Source organism: Mirounga leonina, unplaced genomic scaffold (assembly GCF_011800145.1).
Source record: "Mirounga leonina isolate KUSES-001 unplaced genomic scaffold, KU_Mleo_1.0 Mir_101799, whole genome shotgun sequence".
In the NCBI taxonomy this organism is placed as follows: Eukaryota; Metazoa; Chordata; class Mammalia; order Carnivora; family Phocidae; genus Mirounga; species Mirounga leonina.
In genome coordinates, this window is record NW_023270210.1 from 3001562 (window position 1) to 3017587 (window position 16026).

A 16026-nucleotide genomic window follows, 5' to 3' on the forward strand; every position below is an offset into this window, starting at 1 on the left:
AAGTAAATAAATATTTAAAATAAATAAATATCATTCCTATACATGTATACACACATATATACACACATATATATAATTATGTATATATGTATATATATTATGTATAATTTTGCCTTCAAAAAGAATGACCTTAAAAACATTTCCAGTTCCATAGTATTCTTCGCCCCAACACTAAAACTTTCTGTGGGTTCTTGTTTTATGTTTTTGGAGCTCCTGTGCTGTCAGTTGTCCTGAAGCTCCCTTACACATTAATGAGTATCAATTTTAAGTAACTGAATTAACATTATTGAATGAAAAAAATGTGATCTTTCAGTGCAGATTCTGTGGCTGTTTTAAATTTGAGTTTTTGTTATTTTGTACAAAGAAACTGAAATATGTGGTGAATACATAAAGTGTCCTTGCCTATATCCTAGTCCTTCATTACCTTAAATTTGCTATTTATTGATGTTTTTCCTAAAAGAATTTGGTAGATGAGAAGATATGCAAAGAGGAATGGAGAGCAAATGGATACTTAAGAGAAAATTTGAATTAGAGAGGAGGAGCTAAGAAACTAGAGGAGAAATGAGAATAGAGGAGAGAATGATGGAGAAAAGAAGTAAAGTGGATAGAAGTGGGGACAAGAAGGTGGAGAGAAGGGAAGAAAAATCTGGAGATAAGGTCAATAAAATTAACATATATGTTTCATTGATCTCTTCCCAGATCTTATATATTTACATATATATGTATATATACATATGTATATGTATGTGTGTGTGTGTGTGTGTGTGTTTGTGTTGGAGCACCTGATTATAAGTATTAGCATTCATTTTTGTACTATTCAGTAAGTAGAATGTAGTCAAGATAATTGTAGGTGTAAAGTAGACAGGAAGGATATTCTAGCAGAGAAAACCAAGTAAGCAGTTACAAGAAATGGAATGGTTTCCTTCAACAGAAGCAAGAGAATGAGGTGGTCAGTTTTTAATTTTATATATGACACTCTAGTTACTGTGTAAAGAATGTATTTGAAAGGAACAAAACTGGAATTATGGAAACTGGTTAGTAGACAGCTTAGTCTGGGCAAGGAGTGGTAAAGTTCTAATTCAGAACAGTGGATTAAGATGTAGAAGGGGAGAGACACTGAAGAAATAGTAAAAACAGCCAATGTTAGAATGACAGGAGGGACAGGAGTCAAGGTAGTAAGTACTCAGATCACATGGGTGAGCGATGGTGCTACAAACCGGGGCAGATTATATAAAAGTTACAAGAGATTTAGATAGGATAAATCTGCAAGGTTAATTTTGGGCAAGATAAGCCTTAAAAGATTGTAGATTATCTAGGGATAGGTGTGTAATAACTGTTAGATATACAAATCTAAAGATCAGGAGACAGATATAAGCTAGAGATATAAAATTTGGTATTGTTAGTATATTGGGATAACCATGTGAATGTATGTGGTCACTTCAGGAAAGTATGTAGAGTGAGAAGAAAATTATTCCAAGGATCCAATCATGTAGCATCATTATCATTAAGGCAGAAGGGGAGAAATAGGAACCTATGAAGGAGACCAAGAAGAGAAAGTAAGGAAGGTGTTGGTAGAACCCCTAGTGTGTGGTATCTTGAAAGCTAAGTGTGATAGTCAATAATTTTACTTTCAGTATTTCTAATTTATGTCCTTCTGGGTATGTGGTAGTATTGTACATCCATAGAACCTTGAAGTTAGGCCTGGATAGATGACTTTGGCTAACCAAATGTGACTGGAAATAACATGTATCATTTCTGAGGGAGGATAATACATAATTTTCCTTGTTCCTCTCCCCTGGCCACAGTGAATAGCATTATGCCAGGTGTCTTTGGCTCTATCATTCTGTACCCCTTGTTGAAGATGACATAGAAGACAGTGCCCCTCCCTACAACCTGAGATAGACTAGTGGTGTGAGTGAGAAGTAAATCTTTTTTGTTTGAGGACACTGAGATTTTAGGATTTTTTGTTACTGCATGCTAACCTGACCCATTTTGACTGATATATCAAAGGAGTAAAGGGTTTCAAAAAAGCTCACAGTGATCAGCAATAATAATATTAATAATAATATCAGTAATAACATAAGTATAATTGTTAACATCAATATAGTATTTACAATGTGCCATGCACTATTCTTATCACTTAACTTTTGTAAACTAACAACTCTGTGAGATAGGTACTATTATTCCCACTTTTCAGATGAGGAAACTGAGACAAAGGTGGGTAAGAAAAAATTTTAAGATCACCTAGGTAGTAAATGGTTGAGTTAGCATTCATACTCTGGCTGTTTGGCTGCAAGTTCATGCTCTTTATCATTATTTATACATTTTTACAACATTGTTGGTTATTACAAAGAGATCAAGTAATATAGAGAATTAAATGTATTGGGTTTGGCAACATGGAAGACATTGGTGTTCTTCACATACACTGTTTCAATGTAATGTTTAGTGCAGTGGTGAGTTTTTAGGAGTTGGCATAGAAGTAGTGAAAATAGTAAACACAGAAAATACTTTCTGGAAGCTTGTTTGAAAATGAAAGCAATGAGTATATTATAGGTACATTCAGGGGTAAAATAAATAGTTGCTTTTTTGAATGTAGATACTGGCACTTATTTATGAGATAGCAGAGAGACAAAGATTGAAGATATAGTAGAAATGAGGTTTTGCTGACATCAAGTTGCCAGAGAAAACTGTAAGCAGGAGGGTATCAAAACTACCTTGAAAGTTTTACTTATAAAGGAAGAGGGATGCCTCTTCTCACACTGAATGAATGGATATGAGGTTAGATAAAAACAGAAAAGGAGATGGGGAGGATAGGACAGAGTAGAGGTAGATAGAATAGATAATGTATGAAGGAGAATTTGAAGAGACTAGAACATAGTGGAGAAATATAATGGAGACATACTTGTAACAAAGGGCATAAAAGAGTTTGAAGAGGAGATGGGTGTACACAATTGTTGAAAGAATGAAGCAGAATATACATAAACAGGAGGGGATTGTGGAATGAGGTAGTTGGAGGGATGGATGAGGATGATGAGATGTGGATGGGTAAAAAGTTATAAGAAAATGAAAAAGTGATGGGCAGGAAAGGAAATCAACACATAGAGACTGAGGAGAAAAAATAGAGAATGAATGAGGAGAACAGGATAGTGGAGAGAGTAAATAATAAAAAGGATCGATGATAGTTTTGAGTTTTGGAGGAGGGGTAGAAAAGAGAGAAGAAAGGAGAGGGGAGGATGGGAATGTTAAAATATGAAAAGGAAAAAATGATGAAATATGAAGATTGAGGAGTACAGAAGATGAAGCGGACCAAAGGATTAGTCACCTGAAAATAAAGTTAGATGAATAGGAAGATGATGACCATTGAGTCCTTTGTTCTAGTCTTAATTGGACAAGAAAGTGGAGTTTGATAAAATAGGAAACTATGTGGAATGCCCTTGTGTTTGTGTTTATTTTGAAGTACAGAATAAAGGAAGCATAGAAGTTCAGAAGCATGATAAAGCCATTGGTTCCCTTACATAGTAGAAGATTCACTTTGGACCCAGGAGGGTGGGTCTGGAGGGAGACCTAGATTCAAAATTGAAAATATTAAAGTTTGGCTCTATTTATGGCCCCACAATTTATTCATCTAGTGACCTTTTGCAAGACACAAATTATCTACTTTCTCATTCTGATAATAATGTAGCTGCTCCCTGTCTTGCAGACACATGAAAAGTATGAATTAGGTAAGGTCTAAAAGAATACTTAGAATTTTTCAGGAAGTGTTATTCTACAACATTATTATTTTGACCCTTGGAAATCTTATCTGGATTCCATGGAAAACTACAGAAGGTCACCTTCTTAGAAAAATCTGACCAAGGATTGCATAGCTATGTAACTAGGGTAGTTTAGAATGAAATCTCATCTTGGGACCTCAGGATAACCATAAAAATTCAGGCCAAAGCTCATTACCTACTGCTTGCTTCAGCACCACACATACTAAAATTAAAACAGTACAGAGATGAACAGAGCCCAGATCAGGATGATATATATGTTTAGAAAGTATTTTCCATTTTCTCCAGACATAGATATATAGAAACTTCATTTCTATTAATGACATTTATTGATGAAGATATGGGTAAATATATTCATTGTATTGTTCTTTATACCTATTGTATATAAATGTGCATAATATATAATGCAGTAAAAGTAAGTTCACTGATTATTTGAGTAGAAGGGATAAATACTCATTGAATTTAACTAGATTTTATCCCATTGACATGAATCATTCATTCAACACGTTTATGAGGGCTTATTATGTTTAAGGTTTGGGGATGTATGCTGAGCTACAGAGATAAACAAGACACAGCTCATGCTTTTAGTGACCTTACAGTCTATAAGTTAAAGCAGACATTGTGCACAGATAGATGCACAATAATATAAAAGCCCTTAAACTGAGGGGGATACAAAATGTGACAGAATCACAAGGTAAGGAATATCCAAAATTATGTGGAGGCATCGAGGAAAGTTGTAAAAAGGAGCCAATTAATCCTATATCTTGACTCTTGAAGGAGGTATAGGTAACTATTAAACAGATGAGGGATGAGATGAGGTACAGGAGGGTATTCCAGGCAGAGGAAATAGCATGCACAAAGATAGGTATTCATGAATTGACATCATGAATTAGAAAATTCATGTCTCTTGGTAGAGCTTTCATTTATTTATTCTTCCAAAAATATTTCTAGAGGGCTTAATCAGATCCAAACAGTGTTCTAGGCTCTAGGAATAAAATGGTGGGTAAAAATAAATGTGGTCTCTGCCCTCACATAACTTACATTCTAGTGGGGAAAACAAACAATAATGGTAACACAGAATAAGTGCTAAGATCAGGGAAGTATAGAATGCTGTGGAATCATATAACAGGGATAATGAAGTGAGTCTGTGGGGAATATCCACAGTGAATTTCAGAGGAAATCACTTTTTTTAGAGAGAGAGTGTGTGAGTTGGGGGGTGGCGCAGAGGGAGAGAGAGAGAGAATCTTAAGCAGTCTCCACACTCAGCATGGAGCCGGATGTGGGGCTCAGTCTCATGACCCTGAGATCATGACCTGAACCAAAATCAAGAGTTGGATGCTTAACTGATTGAGCCACCCAGATGCTCCAGAGGAAATAACTTTTAAACTGAGACTTAAAAGATGTGTAGAGATAAATTAGACTAAAAGATAGGGAGAAAATGTACCAGAGAGAGAGAGTACAGCAGGTATGAAGTCCAGGGGAATGAGGTGAGGGAGGTAGTAATGAGACATCAAAGAAATGAAAGGAAATCCAGTATGGCTGGACCATAAAGTGCAGAGAAGTGACCTAGGGTGGAGAGGGATTCTTATGAGCTACATTGGCATAAAAATGATAGGGATCCATTAAAGAATTTATTGCAGAGGAATGGCACAGATTTGCATTTTAGACAGATTGCTCTGGCAACAATGTGGAAGGTAGATTGGAAGAAGGCAAGGATGAAGATGAGCTATATATATGAGCTATAATACTCTAACAATAATAACAATTACTTTGTGTTGGACACCTACTATGTGCCAGACACTTTATGTAAAATATCTCTAATCTTCACAAAAACTATTCAATATAGGCATTATTATCCCTATTGGACTGATCCAGAAAGTGAAACTTAAAAATTAAAAATGGGAGGGGTGTCTGGGTGGTACAATTGGTTAAGCATCCAACTCTTGTGATCTCAGGGTCCTGAGATCGAGCCCCATGTCAGGCTCTGTGCTCACTGTGGAGTCCACTTGAAATTGTCTCTCCCTCTCTCTGCCCCTGACATTTGTGCTCTCTTTCTCTCTCTCTCTAAAATAAATAAACAAACAAACAAACAAACAAACAAACCTAAAAAATTGGGAGAGGAATTAAGATGGTGGAGGAGTAGGGGGACCCTAAGTTTGTCTCATCCTTCAAATACAGCTAAATAGTTATCAAATCATTCTGAACACCTGAGAAATCAATTGGAGATCTGAAAAAAGAAATGCTGCAAGTCTACAATTAGAAAAGTGACCACCTTTTGGAAATTAGGAGGTATGGAGGGTTGAATCAGGTGATATAGCTGAGGTCCTGCAGAGGGGAGGGAACCTGCTTAAGAAGGCTATCACAAAGTATCATAAGCAGTGGAGCACAAAATCGGAACTTTTAGAAGTCTGCTGCAGATGGGGGGGAAGGTCCCTGGCTTAAAGGTGTTCAGGTGGTAAAGCGGGGCAGAATCCCAGGTGTGACAGCATGGTCTCATGATACCTGGAGTCACAAGAAGAATGGGTGGCATCTAAGTGTTACACTGTTCCCAGGAATAGAAGCATGGAAGCTGGCTGAAAACAGCAAGTACAGGTGCCAGCTTTCTGTTCTGTGTTGCCATAAACTGAAATGCTTCACAGTTGTGTGACTGATTTACTGGGTGGGTTCCAGCAAAAGGCAAAAGCATGGCAATACCCACCCCCCGGGAAGGAACAGAGTCGGTCCATGCTACAAGTCCATAAAATTTGGAGCTTTGAAACTCAGGCATGTGCCTGATATAAAAACACTTAGTAACAGGCCCAGTAAACACAGAGTTCTAGTGGAAACTGGGGAGACAAGAGTGATTGATGGCTTTTCTGTGAGGGCTCACTGAAGAGTGAGGGCATGAACTTTCATCTCCAGGTGCTGGAGAGTGGGGTGCCACCATATTCATCCCACCCATCAGTGCTGAAAGCCTTCAGGGAACAAAACAGCGCCACATAGTGGAATCTGGAGCCACTTACACTGAGCCCTGCTGCTGTGCAAGGGAGGCACATTTGCAATAGGGCAAATCCACCTGAGAATCAGTACAACAGGCCCCTCCCGCAGAAGACCAGGACAAACAACTGGCTGGCACCAAGTTTACTGATCATAGAGGACTGCAAAACTTCAGCTCTTGAGGAAAACAGTACATAACATTCTTTGCATTTTTATTCCTTAGTCTTTTAGTATTTATTCACTTATTTTCCTGTTTTTTCAATTCCTTTTTAATTTTAATTTTTACGTATTATATATATATATATGGCAGCAGACGTGTCCATATGGACCTGGCAGGCCAGAAAGGACTAGCATGATATATTCAAAGTGCTAAATGGGAAAAATATGCAGCTAATAATACTTTATCTAGCAAGGCATATGGAGAGATAAAGAGTTTCCAGAACAAACAAAAATTAAAGAAATTTGTGATCAATAAACCAGCCCTGCAAGAAATATTAAAGGGGATCCTTTGAGCAGAGAGACAGACCAAAAGTAACAAAGACCAGAAAGGAACAGAGACAATCTACAAGAACAATGAATTTACAGGTAATACGATGGCACTAACTTTATATCTTTCAATAATTACTCTGAATGTAAGTGGACTAAATGCTCCAAACAAAAGAGATAGGGTTTCAGATTGGATTAAAAAGCAACAATAACAACAACAAAGACTGATCAATATGCTGCTGCCAAGAGACTCATTTTAGACCCAAAGACACCTCCAGATTGAAATTGAGGGAGTGAAGAATCATTTATCATGCTAATGGATATCAAAAGACAGCTGGAGGAGTGCCGGTGTGGCTCAGTCAGTTAAGCATCTGCCTTCGGCTCAGGTCATGATCTCAGAGTCCTGGGATCGAGCTCCACATCAGGGTCCCTGGTCAGTGGGGAATCTGTTTCTCCTCTCTCTCTGCCCCACCCTAAACTACTTGTGCTCTCTCTCACACACTCTCTCTCGTGAATAAATAAATAAAATCTTTAAAAATAAAGAAAGCTGGAGCAGCCATCTTTATATAAGACAAACTGGACTTTAAACCAAAGACTGTAATAAGAGATGAAGAAGGACATGATATCATAATAAAAGGGTCTACCCAACAAGATCTAACAATTGCAAATATTTATGCCCCTAACTTGGGAGCAGCCAAATATATGAATCAATTAATAACAAAATTAAAGAAACTCATTGATTATAATACAATAATAATAGAGGACTTTAACACCCCACTCACAGCAATGGATTGATCACCTAAGCAGAAGATCAACAAGTAAACAAGGGCTTTGAGACACTGGACGTGATGTACTTAAAAGATATACTCAGAGCATTTCATCCTAAAGCAGCAGAATACACATTCTTCTTGAGTGCACATGGAACATTTTCCAGAATATATTACATACTGGGTCACAAATCAGGTCTCAACTGGTACAAGAAGATTGAGTTCATACTATGCATATTTTCAGACCACAATGCTATAAAACTTGAAGTCAACCACAAAAAAAATTTGGAAAAACCACAAATACATGGAGGTTAAAGAATATCCTACTAAAGAATGAATGGGTCAACCAGGAAATTAAAGAAGAATTAAAAAGTACATGGAAGCAAATGAAAATGAAAATATGACAGTTCAGAACCTTTGGGATACAGCAAAGGCAGTCCTAAGAGGGACGTATATAGCAGTACAGGCCTTCCTCAAGAAACAAGAAAAGTCTCAAATACACAACTTAAACTTACACCTAAAGGAGCTGGAAAAAAAAAAAAAAAACAGCAAATAAAGCCTAAACCCAGATGGAGAAGAGAAATAAAGATTTAAATAGAAATCAATGATATAGAAATAAAATTAAAACAGTGGAATAGATCAACAAAACTAGGAGCTGGTTCTTTGAAAGAATTAATAAGACTGATAAACACCTAACCAGACTAAAAGAAGAGAAAAAGGACCCAAATTAATAAAGTCATGAATGAAAGAGGAGAGATTACAACCAACACCAAAGAAATACAATTATAAGAGAATGAGGAATTATATGCCAACAAATTAGGCAATCTGGAAGAAATGGATGCATTCCTAGAAACATATAAACTACCAAAACTGAAACAGGAAGAAAGAGAAAAGCTGAACAGACCCATAACCAGCAAATAAACTGAAGCAGTAATCAAAAATCTCCCAACAAACAAAAATCCAGGGCCAAATGGCTACCCAGAGGAATTCTACCAAAGATTTAAAGAAAAATTAATAACTATTCTTCTGAAACTGTTCCAGAAAATAGAAATAGAAGGAAAACTTCCAACTCATTCTATGAGGCCAGCATTACCTTGATCCCAAAACCAAAGAACCCACCCAAAAGGAGAATTACAGACCAATATCCCTGATGAACATGGGTGCAAAAATTCCCACCAAGATACTAGCTAACAGGATCCAAGAGTACGTTAAAAGGATTATTCACCAGGACCAAGTGGGATTTATTCCTGGGCTGCAAGGGTGGTTCACATCTGCAAATCAATCAATGTGATACACCACATTAATAAAAGAAAGGACAAGAACCAGATGAGCCTCTCAATAGATGAAGAAAAAGCATTTTCTTTTTCTGAAAAATACATCCCTTCTTGATAAAAATCCTCCACCATATAGGGATAGAGGGAACATACTTCAACATCATAAAAGCCATATATGAAAGACCCACAGCAATTACCATCCTCAATGGGGAAAAACTAAGAGCTTTTATCCTAAGGTTAGGAACATGACAAGGATGTCCACTCTCACCACTGTTGTTCAACATAATACTGGAAGTCCTAGCCTCAGCAATCAGAAATAAAAAGCATCCAAATTGACCAAGAAGAAGTCAATCCCTCACTCTTTGCAGATGAAAGGATACTTTATGTAGAAACCAAAAAAATTCCTAAAACTGATACAGGAAATCAGTAAAGTTGCAAGATATAAAATCAATGCACAGAAGTAACTTGCATTCCTATACACTAACAATGAAGCAGAAGAAAGAAAAATCAAGGAATTGATCCCATTTACCATTGCACCAAAAACTGTAATATACCTAGGAATAAACCTAACCAAAGAGGTTTTGTACTCTGAAAACTATAGAACACTCATAAAAGAAATTGAGGAAGACAAAAAGAAATGGAAAAACATTCCAAACTCATGGATTGCAACAACAAATATTGTTAAAATGTCTATGCTACACAAAGCAATCTACATATTCAATGCATTTCCTATCAAAATACCATCAACATTTTTCACAGAGCTGAAACAATCCTAACATTTGTAGAGAACCAGAAAAGACCTTGAATAGCCCAAGGAATGTTGAAAAAGAAAATCAAAGCTGGAGGCATTACAATTCTGGACTTCAAGCGCTATTACAGTGCTGTAATCATCAAGACACTATGGTACTGGCACAAAAAAGGACACATAGATCAATGGAACAGAATGGAGAACCCAGAAATGGACCCTCAACTCTATGGCCAACTAATCTTTGACAAAGCAGGAATGAATATCCCATGGAAAAGGACAGTCTTTTCAACAAATGGTGTTGGAAAAATTGGACAGCCACATGCCTAAGAATGAAACTGGACCACTTTCTTATACCTGACATAAAAATAAACTCAAATGGATGAAAAACCTAAATGTGAGACAGGAATCCATCAAAATCCTAGAGGAGAAGGCAGGCAGCAACTTCTTTGACCGTGGCCATAGCAACTTCTTCCTAGAAACATCACCAAAGGCAAGAGAAACAAAAGCAAAATTGGGACTTCATGAGGATAAAAAGCTTTTGCACATCAAAGGAAACAGTCAACAAAACCAAAAGTCAACCTATGGAATGGGAAAAGATATTTGCAAATGTCTTATCAGATAAAAGACTAGTATCCAAAATCTACAAAGAACTTATCAAACTCAACACCCAAAAAACAATCCAGTCAAGAAATGGGCAGAAGAAATGAACAGATATTTTCCAAAGAAGATGTACAAATGGCCAACAGACACATGAAAAAATGCTCAGTATCACTTGGCATCAGGGAAATACAAATCCAAACCACAATGAGATACTACCTTACACTTGTCAGAATGGCTAAAATTAACAACTCAGGAAACAACAGGTGTTGGCAAGCATGCAGAGAAGGAGAAACCCTTTTACACTGTTGGTGGGAATGCAAACTGGTGCAGCCACTCTGGAAAACAGTATGGAGGTTGCTCAAGAAGTTAAAAATAGAGCTACCCTGTGACCCAGCAATTGCACTATTAGGTATTTATCCAAAGGATACAAACATAGTGATTTGAAGGGGCATATGCACCCCAATGTTTATAGCAGCAATGTCCACAATAGCCAAAATATGGAAAGAGCTCAGATGTCTGTCAACAGATGAATGGATAAAGAAAAAGTGGTACACACACCCACACAATGGAATATTACTCAGCCATCAAAAAGAATGAAATCTTGCCATTTGCAGTGACATTGATGGAACTAGAGGGTATTATGCTAAGTGAAATAAGTCAATCAGAGAAAGACAATTATCACATGATCTCACTCATCTGTGGAATTTAAGAAACAAAATAGATGAACATAAGGGAATGGAAAATAATGTAAAAGGAAAACAGGGAGGCAAACTAGAGACTCTTAACTATAGGAAACAAGCTGAAGGTTGCTGGAGGGGAGGTGGGTGGGGGGATGGGGTAACTGGGTGATGGGCATTAAGGAGGGCACTTGATGTTATAAACACTGGGTTTTGTATGCAACTAATGAATCACTGAATTCTACCCCTGAAACTATTAATACAGTATATGTTAATTAAATTGAATTTAAATAAAAATTTAAATAATTAAATAAAAATTAAAATGACTTGCCCAGTGATGTATTTATTAGGAAAATGCAGGTCTGTCTCAAACTACTGCTTTTTCCCCTAAATAAGTTTGAAGAAGGAGGTGGATATACAACATATAGCATTGGTGGTATTGGAATGTGGAGGAGTAAATAAGCTTTTTGAAAATGGCAGTGATAAGGTGGGGTAATGGTAAATATAGCCAAATAGCATGCCTATTTGGAAGGGTTTCTGCATAACAGATGAGGGATAATAATCTGGAAGTGATACAGAATATATTCATTCTGTACTTATTGGGAAGCATTATTGGTTTTTTTAAAAAGGAAGTAGCATGCTCGGATCATTTGTGTTACAGTTTGCTGAACTCAAAAATGTATAACAGTTCAAACTTGATGGAAATGTATTTCTTGCTCCTTAAATTTCAAAGCAGGTGGTTCATTCCTTAGTGGTATTTCAGGGACCCAAGCTCCTTTCATCTGGTGTCTCTGCCATATTCAATACATGGTTTCCAAGACCACTTTGCTTCTCTGTATCAAGTGAGTAGAAGAGGAAAGAGCATGGAGGATTATACTTGGGAGGTGTTTAAAGTCTGGGTCTTGAGTGGCGTACTTATTTCTACTGATATTTCTTTGACTAGAATGAGGTCACATGGACATGCCTAACTGCAAGGGAGGCTGGGAAAAGAAATGGATTTGGTGAACAGCTGACAGTTCTCTGCCAATTCCAAAGGTTGTTTCTTGGTTTTTGTTTTTTTTTTAATTAAAATGTCAGGTTGCACTCTGGAGAATCGTTTAGAAGCAGGGATACCAGTTAGTTGACCATTTTGTAGTCCAGAGAAGACTGTTCAGGGATAAAGCAAAGGCAGCAAAAAGTAAGAGTGGAGAAGAAAGGAGAGGCTTTCAAAAGAACTTGGTGTCCAACAGATATGGGGTAATGAGGAAGAGGGTATATTGAGATTGTCCCTTACATATTCTCCCTGGATACCAAGAAGATTGTGGTGTTACTATTTTTTTAAAAGCAATGTAGAAGAAGCAACAGATATTTTGTAGAGAGCAAAGTGTGTTTAGAGAACTTACACTTATTTAAGACTTTCTATATACCAGGTGATGTGCTAGGTGCCTCACATGTATTTATCTCATTTCTCATGGCAGTGATTATGCATTACACAATGCATGCAGTATTGTGATTAAGAAGGTAGGTACAGAAACTGAAGTCACTCTTAGGTTATAGCAAACAGTTTTTTCTCTACTCCATCCCACCACTTTCTCTAAGAAAGGATTGTAATATATACCTCAATATCATAAAAGCCATCTATGAAAAACCCACAGTGAATATCATTCTCAATGGGGAAAAACTCGAGAGCTTTCCCCCTAAGGTCAGGAACATGGCAGGGATGTCTACTATCACCACTGCTATTCAATGTAATATTAGAAGTCCTAGCCTCAGCAATCAGACAACAAAAAGAAATAAAAGGCATCTGAATCAGCAAAGAAGTCAAACTCTCACTCTTTGCAGATGATATGATGCTTTATGTGGAAAACCCAATAGAGTCCACTCCAAAACTGCTAGAACTCATACAGGAATTCAGTAAAGTGGCACAATATAAAATCAGTCCACAGTAATCAGTGGCATTTCTATACACCAACAACAAGACAGAAGAAAGAGAAATTAAGGAGTCGATCCCATTTACAATTGCACCCAAAACCATAAGATACCTAGGAATAAATCTAACCAAAGAGGCAAAGAATCTGTACTCAGAAAACTATAGAGTACTCATGAAAGAAATTGAGGAAGACACAAAGAAATGGAAAAACATTATATACTCATGGATTGGAAGAACAAATATTGTGCAAATGTCTATGCTACCTAGACATTTAAAGCAATCCCTATCATTCTAGAGGGGACGGGGGTGGGGGGATATTATGCTAAGTGAAATAAGTCAATCAGAGAAATACAAGTATCATATAATCTCACTGATGTGAGGAATTTAAGAAACAAGATAGAGGAGCATAGGGGAAGGGAGGAAAAAATGAAACAAGATGAAATCAAAGGAGACAAACCATAAGAGACTCTTAATCTCAGGAAACAAACTGAGGGTTGCTGGAGTGGTGGGGGGGTGGGAGGGATAGGGTGGCTGGGCCATGGACACTGGAGAGGGTATGTACTATGATGAGTGCTGTGAATTGTGTAAGACTGATGAATCACAGTCCTGTACCTCTGAAACAATACATTATATGTTAAAAAAATAAGATAGTAGGAAGGAAAAAATGAAGGGGGGAAATCAGAGGGGAGGACCAACCGTGAGAGACTATGGACTCTGAGAAACAAACTGAGGGTTTTGGGGGGAATTGGGGGGGTGGGTTAGCCTGGTGATGGGTATTAAGGAGGGTATGTATTGCATGGAGCACTGGGTATTATACGCAAACAATGAATCATGGAACACTACATCAAAAACTAATGATGTATGGTGACTAACATAATAAAATAAAATTAAACAACAACAACAACAAAAGAGGAATGTAAGGGATATAAAGTTTAAACATAATGAGTCTGAGGTGGATATGACAAGCTGCAATTGGAAATTCAGGTCTGAAACTCAGAACTTTGATTCAATGGGATTTTATAAAATTGAATACATTGCACAAGGTGTCTTTTTGTGTTAAGCTACACATTGATAGTATCCTACATTTAGCTGAAAATTAAAGAAAACAAGAACTAACTTTTCATTTAGCATCACTGAGAAGAAAGTGGCATTTTTTGAAGCAATTAAAAGAATCTTCCTGTCATATTCAGACATTCATGCCTTCCTTTATTCTTTGATTATATGAATGGGTCAGTTTTGTTTATGTACTTGGGATTTCCAAAGACAAATTATTTCAAAGACAAATTGTGAAAATGTTAACAGTAAAGCTAGTCTCTTCCTACTTTAGATGCAAATAACTTGCACATGAATCTTTATAATAGAGATTGCCTCTGAAATGGCCAGAAAGCAGGGAAGGCATTTGGGCCACATTGTTAAGTTAGCTCTATAGGATTTAATGTAATCAGATCAACCAAGCACTGATAGCTTTGCTTCACACAGTCCTTTTTCGAAATGGCTTTTGCTCTAGGGGATTCCAACTGTAGTTCCTCTTTCATTAAGCTAGAAACTGACTCTGACTCACAGAACCATACTTTAGTGAGCCTCACTCTAATGAACAGGGGTAAGGACATAGAAGATGTAGAGTGGCTCATTTTGGGCTCTGAGAAAGCTTACAGTGAGGTGAGATGCAAGTAATACTACAAGTCCTTAGTCAATCACAAATTATACTGTGTACTCTGTGTGGTGATATCAATTCCTACCTTCCATGAGCTCATATCCTGACAGGAAAGATAGGACACATCATTCACTGTACTATGAGGCATAATGGAATTTTCACAAAAAGCCAACAATGAAGTGCTGTAAACTAAAGAGTACCGGTTTCATTATGACTTAGAGGCATGGGTCCAGATATGGGAGGGCTTTACAGGGGAACTGGCACTGAATTGGAAAGAGGAAAGAAAAAATGTATTCACAAGTGGTCAGCTGCAAGAGGAAATCAGGGCCTTGTAATAATAAGAATTGCTTTTATTTTTTAAAGGCAAGAAGCTGATCTCCAGACAGATTGAGTCTATGTAAAAAGCTCATTCTAACACAAGGGGGAAGAGGATTTACAGATCACCAGAAGAGTCCCTCTAATTCCAAAGAATGAAGCTATTTTAGATGCTACTCCTAGACAGAGTGGAGACTGTATGTTGTAGTGAAATGAACTTTAGAGTAGGAATTAGGAGCTCTGGGTAAGAGTCCCAACCCTGGCCAATATGAGCATGTAACCATGGACAAGGCATTTCCCCTCTCTGGGCCCCAGTCTCTTCTTCTGGGGAAACAGGACTGAAAATAACTGCTCTATATTGCAGAAATATTTAGTAAGTCAAGAAACATTTATTGCCTATCTCCTATGGGCCAGCCACCATTGTAGAGATGGAATTACAATGATAAATAGAGACCCTTCTCTAAAGTTACAGTTCTGTTCAGAAGACAGACACATAAACAGATACTGACAATCTTATGTGCTGTTAAAAATGATTAAAGAAAACAATTTAGTTAATACTAACAAACTATTTCACTTCATGAAGTGGACAGTCTCCTTTTGCAAAACTGAAAAATGGGGCAGAAGACAGAAAGCTTTTGTAGGACAAAAAATAAAGAACTAGGAAGAGAAAAACAGAAAATATCTGATTGGCCAAGGCCACATAGTCAACCTTGTTTGGGATGAAAAGGTCCAGAGTTGGCTTGGTGTTTGGGGATTGGCTGACTGGATATACTGTGTTTCTGGTCAAGTAGAATATTTACAGGAACACAGAAGTTATCTAAGTTTCAGTTTATTGCTCCATCTTGGGCCT

At 37.2% G+C, this 16026-nt stretch overlaps 1 protein-coding gene across 1 annotated transcript in view; it reads left to right on the top strand.

The window, feature by feature from the left end:
- Window positions 1-16026, top strand: part of GABRA3 (gamma-aminobutyric acid type A receptor subunit alpha3) — a 368385-nt gene that overhangs the window by 256288 nt on the left and 96071 nt on the right. The window lies entirely within an intron of this gene.